This window comes from Puma concolor, chromosome B2 (genome assembly GCF_028749965.1).
Source record: "Puma concolor isolate L17-30 chromosome B2, mPumCon1.1.hap2, whole genome shotgun sequence".
Taxonomy (NCBI): domain Eukaryota; kingdom Metazoa; phylum Chordata; class Mammalia; order Carnivora; family Felidae; genus Puma; species Puma concolor.
The window spans coordinates 80,305,174-80,315,221 of record NC_141671.1 but is presented as its reverse complement, the minus strand read 5'-3'; the positions used below and the strand labels follow the sequence as shown (position 1 = coordinate 80,315,221).

General features: G+C 39.7%; 1 non-coding gene across 1 annotated transcript; it reads left to right on the top strand.

Moving 5' to 3' along the window:
* The first annotated feature begins 3,161 nt into the window (after nucleotides 1–3,161).
* On the top strand, nucleotides 3,162–3,267 carry LOC112862950 (U6 spliceosomal RNA). Its single transcript, XR_003223811.2, has one exon. It is a non-coding gene; the product is annotated as a U6 spliceosomal RNA (small nuclear RNA).
* The last annotated feature ends 6,781 nt before the right edge of the window (nucleotides 3,268–10,048 follow it).

Sequence of the window (10,048 nt, the reverse complement as noted above, 5' to 3'; positions counted from 1 at the left end):
TCATTTTTTTCTCATTGCCACGTAGTATTCCATAGTGTATATAAACCACAATTTCTTTATCCATTCATCAGTTGATGGACATTTAGGCTCTTTCCATAATTTGGCTATTGTTGAGAGTGCTGCTATGAACATTGGGGTACAAGTGCCCCTATGCATCAGTACTCCTGTGTCCCTTGGATAAATTCCTAGCAGTGCTATTGCTGGGTCATAGGGTAGGTCTATTTTTAATTTTCTGAGGAACCTCCACACTGCTTTCCAGAGCGGCTGCACCAATTTGCATTCCCACCAACAGTGCAAGAGGGTTCCCGTTTCTCCACATCCTCTCCAGCATCTATAGTCTCCTGATTTGTTCATTTTGGCCACTCTGACTGGCGTGAGGTGATACCTGAGTGTGGTTTTGATTTGTATTTCCCTGATAAGGAGCGACGCTGAACATCTTTTCATGTGCCTGTTGGCCATCCGGATGTCTTCTTTAGAGAAGTGTCTATTCATGTTTTCTGCCCATTTCTTCACTGGGTTATTTGCTTTTCGGGTGTGGAGTTTGGTGAGCTCTTTATAGATTTTGGATACTAGCCCTTTGTCCGATATGTCATTTGCAAATATCTTTTCCCATTCCGTTGGTTGCCTTTTAGTTTTGTTGGTTGTTTCCTTTGCTGTGCAGAAGCTTTTGATCTTCATAAGGTCCCAGTAATTCACTTTTGCTTTTAATTCCCTTGCCTTTGGGGATGTGTCGAGTAAGAGATTGCTATGGCTGAGGTCAGAGAGGTCTTTTCCTGCTTTCTCCTCTAGGGTTTTGATGGTTTCCTGTCTCACATTCAGGTCCTTTATCCATTTTGAGTTTATTTTTGTGAATGGTGTGAGAAAGTGGTCTAGTTTCAACCTTCTGCATGTTGCTGTCCAGTTCTCCCAGCACCATTTGTTAAAGAGACTGTCTTTTTTCCATTGGATGTTCTTTCCTGCTTTGTCAAAGATGAGTTGGCCATACGTTTGTGGGTCTAGTTCTGGGGTTTCTATTCTATTCCATTGGTCTATGTGTCTGTTTTTGTGCCAATACCATGCTGTCTTGATGATGACAGCTTTGTAGTACAGGCTAAAGTCTGGGATTGTGATGCCTCCTGCTTTGGTCTTCTTCTTCAAAATTACTTTGGCTATTCGGGGCCTTTTGTGGTTCCATATGAATTTTAGGATTGCTTGTTCTAGTTTCGAGAAGAATGCTGGTGCAATTTTGATTGGGATTGCATTGAATGTGTAGATAGCTTTGCGTAGTATTGACATTTTGACAATATCTATTCTTCCTATCCATGAGCAGGGAATGTCTTTCCATTTCTTTAAATCTTCTTCAATTACCTTCATAAGCTTTCTATAGTTTTCAGCATACAGATCCTTTACATCTTTGGTTAGATTTATTCCTAGGTATTTTATGCTTCTTGGTGCAATTGTGAATGGGATCAGTTTCTTTACTTGTCTTTCTGTTGCTTCATTGTTAGTGTATCAGAATGCAACTGATTTCTGTACATTGATTTTGTATCCTGCAACTTTGCTGAATTCATGTATCAGTTCTAGCAGACTTGTGGTGGAGTCTATAGGATTTTCCATGTATAATATCATGTCATCTGCAAAAAGCGAAAGCTTGACTTCATCTTTGCCAATTTGGATGCCTTTGATTTCCTTTTGTTGTCTGATTGCTGATGCTAGAACTTCCAGCACTATGTTAAACAACAGCGGTGAGAGTGGGCATCCCTGTCGTGTTCCTGATCTCAGGGAAAAAGCTCTCAGTTTTTCCCCATTGAGGATGATGTTAGCTGTGGGCTTTTCATAAATGGCTTTTATGATCTTTAAGTATGTTCCTTCTATCCCGACTTTCTCAAGGGTTTTTATTAAGAAAGGGTGCTGGATTTTGTCAAAGGCCTTTTCTGCATCGGTTGACAGGATCATATGGTTCTTCTCTTTTTTTTTGTTAATGTGATGTATCACGTTGATTGATTTGCGAATGTTGAACCAGCCCTGCATCCCAGGAATGAATCCCACTTGATCATGGTGAATAATTCTTTTTATATGCCATTGAAGCATTCTAATATTTAAATGGCTGTTAGTTCTTAAGCCACTTCAAGGTCTTTGCAGATGCTCTCAAATGAAACACTGGCTCTACTCATTCAGCCTGTGGCACCTCAGTGATCTTCTCAGCCACCCAGTAAACCTCTGGGTGTAAACCAGTTACATCCTCTCCAAAGAGGTCAGACTCTTAATGGGGGAGAGAGAACCCTCTTGCAAATGTGTTCATTCCCCGTGTATGTGCCTTACCTAAACCCTAGAGTTAGTGACTACTCCCTATATTTGCCATTCTTGTTTTCTTTAGAGTTCTTTTTACTCCTTAGTAGTTATGCCCCATTGCTAGTTAATAATTCTTTAATTAAGCTTTTTCTGTTTTAATTACTGTGTTGTTTCCATCTCCAACCTGGACGCTGACTGATACACACACTGAAATTGAGAACCAATATCCTAGATCACAAAATTATCTCAGAGTGTCCAGTTATTTTCACCAAAAGTAAGTGAATTATTCTAATGACCATATAAATAACTGTTCCTAAGAGATTAAGGGTCATAAATACCTGAACCTTACAGGCTCAAATAACTATTTATTCAGTGAAATTCTGCTATACTGTATACTTTTATGGCCATATATGTAATCTGTACATGTGCACTGATGCTTTTAGGATCATAAGGCCTATAAAACACTAATTTTTAAAATTCCAGGTAAATATGATTTAAGGTAAGATTAATCATCTGTGGAACTAAGAGATAATATTCATAATTACAGTTAAAAATTGTTTGCAATTATTGAGTTATAAAGTTCTTTTTTTTTAATTTTTTTTAACATTTTATTTATTTTTGAGACAGGGAGAGACAGAGCATGAACAAGGGAGGGTCAGAGAGAGGGAGACACAGAATCCGAAACAGGCTCCAGGCTCTGAGCTGTCAGCACATAGCCCGACACGGGGCTTGAACTCACGGACTGTGAGATTATGATCTGAGCCAAAGTCGGCCGCTTAACCGACTGAGCCACCCAGGCGCCCCTAAAGTTCTATTTTAGTCATGAAATGAGTACAAAAATCAGGAAAAGAAAATATATTTTAATGAGGCTTTCCAAAGGGAATATCCTTGTGCTCGCTTCAGCAGCACATATACTAAAATTGGAGTGATGCAGAGAAGATCAGCATGGCCCCCGTGCAAGGGTGACATGCAAATTCGTGAAGCTTCCACATTTTTCTTTTGACAAAGGTGATAAATTCAGACAACATCATGATCTAATAAACTTTACCTTTTAAAAGTGAGAGAAAAAAGAATACCCTTTTTCTTTTTTTTTTTTTTATTTAAAAAAAATTTTTTTTTTCAACGTTTATTTATTTTTGGGACAGAGAGAGACAGAGCATGAACGGGGGAGGGGCAGAGAGAGGGATACACAGAATCAGAAACAGGCTCCAGGCTCTGAGCCATCAGCCCAGAGCCTGACGCGGGGCTCGAACTCACGGACCGCGAGATCGTGACCTGGCTGAAGTCAGACGCTTAACCGACTGCGCCACCCAGGTGCCCCAAGAATACCCTTTTTCTAAAAGAAGTACAAGATCTCACACATAACATATTACAGCCATTATTGTAGGGAGGTAAACATTGCTAACAGCAAGAAATCCGACCTTAATTTATTTATTTTTTAAGTTTATTTATTTATTTATTTGGGGGGGAGGGGCAGAAAGAGAGGGAGAGAGAGAATCCCAAGCAGGCTCTGTGCTGTCAGCACAGAGCCCAACACAGGGCTGGATCCCACGTCCCATGAACTGTGAGCCAAAATCAAGAGTCAGACGCTTAACTGACTGAGCTACCCGGGGCTCCTGATTTACTTATTAAATTAAAATAAAAACATATATTCAATCAAAGTGACCTGTCAGTGCTGTAGTTTCTACTGCTTCAGTGAATACATTTCTTATAAAAGATCAGGCTGTTGAAATGTAAGGTCCAGAAAAGAAAGTGATAATTGCACCTACATCAAAGCTGTAGGTCACAAAGTTTCAGAACTTTAGCTTTCATTTCTTTTGTGTGTGTGTGCTGTTGTTTTTTTAATGTTTATTCATTTTTGAGAGACAGAGAGAGACAGAGAGTGAGTGGGGGAGGAGCAGAGAGAGAGGAGACAGAATCTGAAGCAGGCTCCAGGCTCTGAGCTGTCAGCACAGAGCCCAATGCAGGGCTTGAACTCACAACACAAGATCATGACCTGAGCCGAAGTCAGACACCCAACCGACTGAGCCACCCAGGAGCCCCAACTTCAGCTTTCATTTCTAAGCAAACTTTAATTATATGAATCTGAATTTTCATGAGGCCTCCTATCAATCCCTCTTCCCTGAAAGTGAGTCAATTGTAAAACTCAATCTTAATCAATACAAGTCAATTTATATTCAAGACACATTCTTTTTTTTTAATATATGAAATTTATGGTCAAATTGGTTTCCATACAACACCCAGTTCTCACCCCAAAAAATACCCTCTTCAATGCCCATCACCTACCCTCCCCTCCCTCCTACCCCCATCAACCCTCAGTTTGTTCTCAGTTCTCAACAGTCTCTTATGCTTTGGCTCTCTCCCACTCTAACCTCTTTTTTTTTTTCTTCCCCTCCCCCATGGGTTTCTGTTAAGTTTCTCAGGATCCACATAAGAGTCAAGGCACATTCTTAACATCAGACTCATCAAAACACAAAAATCAGAAAGGTAGTCTCATATTCATTTATGTGAATATCCTCAGGCTTGACATTATTCAATTTGAGACAAATGACTTTAAAAAGTAAGGTTTTCTCCTGGCAGAACCACAGGAACTTGTTCAGAGGACTGAGGGCCCCTGTAAGTCTCAGTATCAGATTGAAACTTCAAATTCTTCCAGTCTTCTTGGTATGTAAATTTTGATTAATGCCATGAAAAGTGCTACTTTAAGATTTTCATTCTTGCTTTCAGTTTCCTTTGGATTTTAGTGGCCTTGATTCTTTGTCTTCTATGCAGAAATGTCATAGCAGAATCTCAGCAGATCTCCTGGGCAACTGGTGGTGAAGAGGGGTAAAGCAGTATACAGGACTTCATGAGAATCATACAGGGCATCTTGGAGGATATGGTGCTCAAAGGGATGTTCATCCTAGTTAGGTGGAAGAACCATCTTCGGGGGGGCTTCTATGAGATAGAAGGACCAGGGCAACTTATTCCTCCAATGGAGAAGGCTATTATGTCTTCTACTCCATGGAGTAGCAGCTGACAAAGTGTCTTCACCAGCGGTGCCTATTGTTTGTTGGTGTCTTTCAATCAGCTCTGCAGCCCTTTTCTTCCTGCTACCTAGCCAGGTGGCATCCAAAGCCTCATTCAGTTATTTAGCAGACATTTATGGATTCCCTTCCAAGGACAGGCATTGCATGACCTTACCTAGCTGACAGCTTCACAGACATGCATGCAGTGATGGTAGTAGAAGGGAAGGGTTGAAAACACTGGCTTTGAGATCACATAGACTCAGGTAGAAATCCCAATTCTGTCATCTACTAGCTTTGTGATCTTAAGTTTGTCATCTATAAAAAGAAGATAATACTTCATAGCATTGTTCAAGGAACTAAATGAAATAATACACACAGGGGCTGAGCAGGTATCTGGCATATCATGAGAGTTCAATAAAATGTTGATATTATTTTGTTGTTGTTATTATAATAATTTCTTAACTATCCATTCTGAGCTCCTGTCCAATATTTTCAAATGCCTATAGTTCTCTCTCCCTAGATATCTTCTATGAGTATGTGAAACCCAGTATTTCTAAAACTGAATCCATTAGCATTCTCAGGAAAGTCATCACCATTTCTTCTTAGTATCTCCATCTGCCATTATCTTTATGGACAAATAAAATATCTGGATGCTGCCACTTTTGAGTCCTGTTTCTTCTTCACTTCCATATTAAATATGTCATTTATTCAGTCCTTTTTAACTCATAAATGTATCCCTTTCTCTCCATTCCAACTGGCACTGCCCTGGTTTACAATTTCAATCTCTCTTTCCTATGTAACCCCTAGATACAGCCACAGAAAATCTTTTTAAATAACTCTGAGGTTAAATATCCTGTCCTGCTGGGTTCACAACTACATTAATATTTGTTGAAACATGTTATAATTTTTTTTATTCAAAAAATACAGCCTCACCACTGGCCTCCTGCTTCCAGTCTGTGCCCTAGATCATGTGTCACTCTGCCACCAGAGTGATCATTAAAAAAAATCTAACCACACTTCTCCCACTTAAAGTGTGGAAAACCATCCACTTTTGAGCCCCAACTTCACTTTTGAGCCCCATCTTCTGCCAAACCTATATATGCATGTGTATCTTATATACACTCTAGTCAAATAGAGCCAGGTTTGGGGTGCCTGGGTGGCTCAGTTGGTTAAGCGTCCGACTTCAGCTCAGGTCATGATCTCATGGCCCATGAGTTCAAGCCCCACATTGGGCTCTGCGCTGTCAGTTCAGAGCCTGGAGCCTGCTGCAGATTCTGTGTCTCTCTCTCTCTCCGCCCCTCCCCCACTCATGCTCTGTCTCTCTCCATCAAAAAATGAATAAACGTTAAAAAAATTAAAAAAAAATAGAGCCAGGTTTTTCCAAGTTCTGGAGACTTCTACTTTTGTTACCTCTACCCGGGATCTCTTCCCCAACCTGTGCCCCTATTCTGCCTTTCCCCCAATTTCCATCATCTTTCTCATTCTTCGAAAGTTACTTCCTCTGTGAAGACTGCCAAAACTTTTCTCCCAAGGACATTCAACCAGTTTTGCCTCTGGTTTCATCTGGTAATCACTCCACCATGGGCTTGTTACAGAACAATTCTTTCCATGTCTGACTCTCACACCAGACTGAGCATTTATCCTACTAGACTTTGAGGTCTGCAAGGTCAAGTCAACTTTATTTCTTCAACCACAACATGTGGTTGGTCTTTGATAAATGTTTGATGTATGAAAGGATGAAAGGACATTTTAATTAGGTATGGAGGGAGAGAGCCTTAAGTTCAGTTTGGGAGGGAAATGGAAAACACTCATTGGTATTTTTTAGGGGGGAGGCAAGTAGCATCTCAAATAGTAAGAGATTTTGCAAATGAAAGCACGGCCTTGTTTTTTTCTCTTATAATGAGAAGCACACTCAGAATTGCAGAATTACCATTAGATATTCAAGTAGTCAAAGGCCTGTGGAGTCAAAGAGTAGAACAAAGTTTTCAGTGCACACTGTGTGTAGGCCCTTAGGAAAACAAACGAGAAGTGATGACTAGCGTCCCAGGTCATGTGCACAGGCTTTGAACAACTGGTGGAATTATTTGGTCCTTTGAGGAAGACTGATTGCCCCATGTAGAATGGTATGAGTGGGTATTCTTCTATTAATAGTGAAAATTAAGGGAGATATCATCCTGGGCCAAGAAGAAAACCTTTATCTGCAAGCCAGTTCTATTATATAAGGGGTATGTTACTTTGCTGGGGCTGCCATAACAAAGTACCAGAAACTGGGTATCTTCAACAACAGAAATTTAATGTCTCACAGTTCTGGAAGCCAGGCATCAGAAATCAAAGTGTCAGTAAGACTAGTTCATTCTGAGTCTATAAAGGAAGGTATGTTCCATGCCTCTCTCCTAGCTTCTTATGTTTGCTGGTAATCTCTGGCATTCATTGGCTTCTGATGCCTAACCTTGATCTCTGCCTTCATTTTCACTCCCTGGGGATATATATGTGTCCAAATTTCCCCCCTTTATAAGGACACCATAATATTAAATTAGGGACACATCCTACTCCAGTATAACCTCATCCTAACTTAACCAATTACAATTGCACTGACCCTTTTCCAAAGAAGGTCACATTCTGAGGTATTGGGGGTGGACTTTAACATGTAAAGTTTTGAAAGGATACAGTTCAACACATAACAAGAGATTAGATGGTGTCATCCCAGGAGATCCTATTCTCCGAGCATTTTGAGATGGTTTATGAGAGACACACAAGGAAGAGAGCTGGGATATTAATGGCTTAGAAACAGAAGGGGTAGGAGATCCCTACCCCTAGCAAACACTATTGACTAACCATCCAATCATTGTGGGGAAGGGGCAGACTACAAAAGGAGGGGAAGAAGGATGCTCAGAACCAGACCTACCTCTAATTACTCTTCTGTAGGTCATAGAAGACTAACACCAAGAGGCTCTTAGGGCTAAAATCACCATCAGACTTGAGGATTTGGATTTGTCCAGGACTGGGAAGGTATTGTGCCAACTGGTTTACAAAAGTCCCAAGGCGTTTGAAAGAGGTTGATGAGTCACTAAAATTGAAGTCTTGTCTAATTCCTTGTATCCAAATTCTGGTTGTGCATAAAACATAGAATGTGTATAGTGAAAAGGAAGATTTGATAAAACAGTTTCTCTGCCTTAAGTTATGGAAGATGAAACCAAGACTCAGAGGGGGAATATATGCTATGATGTAGAAGAAATAGCACAAGACCAAGAAGCCAGAGAATTCTGTTAAATCCACATTTTAATACTAAGGAAATTTAAGCAAATTCTATCAACTCACTGAGCTACACTACCATATCTTAAAATATGATACATCCCTCTGAGAATGGTCATTTGATTAAAGGAGATAATGCATGTGAAATTACCACTCAACTCTAAGAGATGATTCAATGAAATCATTAGTATGGTGATCAAATCCTATTCTTATTTGAATCTGCAACATCTAGCACACATTAGATGTTCAACAAATGTTTGCTGAATGATTGAATGAATTCAACCTGACTCTTAAAAAGATACAATCCTAGAAAACAAGGTCCAGATCTCAAACCTGAATACTATCTGAAGCCTTGAAAACAGACTTTCCAGATGTCCTTATTTACTACCAGGCAACACTAGAATCATAAGGACAATACATTTCCTGAAGGTAGCATCTCAATTATCCAAAAGAAACTCTATTGGTATGGTTCCTACCATGTTCTGAGCGGCCTATTGGAAAGACCACACCCCCTGGCAAAACTCAGGAGGGTTCTCTGTACTTGGGGAAATCTCCCCTGAGTATTAACTACACATCTGGTACACTACTCAACGGGTGAGTGAAAACAGAAAGCAAATCCATAACAGCCAGCATAAACTTCTACCAGTTATTATTCCAAGGTCCTGTGGCCATGGGGAGACCTTTGTGCACATTATTATGGCTGAGTGTTATTACCATATATTGCAAGTTCTGACCTAAGGCTTCTTTCTCCCTCGGGTGATTCACTTTTTTCTTAGTACCATCTACATTGTTTCTTGTAGACTGGTAAAAAGTTCACGTAAAATCTCTTACTTTAGTACCTAAAGTTGGAAAAAGGAAAGTTAATTTCAATGCAAACAGAAGAAATTGGCCTGGTTAAGACGTACTGAAATATCCAAATCATCTGTGGCAAGGGGACATTTTTCAGGGAAATTGTCCTTTAAAATTAGGTGGGGCTCACTACTCTGAATCTGTGGATTTAGTCTTTAGAGTGATTAGATTGTGATGCTTTATCTTAACAAGTGATGTTTAGGAAATCATTAGATCCTGATAGGATGTACTTTATAGCATTTAAATAAACTTAAGTTACCGGGCCCTAAAGGGCAAAATTGGTCATCATTTTATATTTGATCAAAATAGTTTGCAATTATTTCTACTGGGGGATTTGGCCATTTGCATCTTGCAGTCAGTTTCAGAATTTTTATCCCTTTGAACTTTCCATAATATCATGATTAATTGATTGATTCCAGGGTTCAGGAGTCAATAAACCCAGTATTTGTTATTATTTATTATTTAACTGCCCCCAGTGTGCCGGCTGGCATTCAGAGGCTAAAAAAAAAAAAAAAAAATACAGGCCAGCTCTCACAGCTTCTTAAAGACTTGATTATGCAGGAGAAAAAAAAAGAAAACCCCCCTTTTTTTTCCATCATGTGAATATTAATGGGAAAAAGATAACAAAGAAAATGCATGCTGTATTTTTTTGGCTATTATTTCAACAT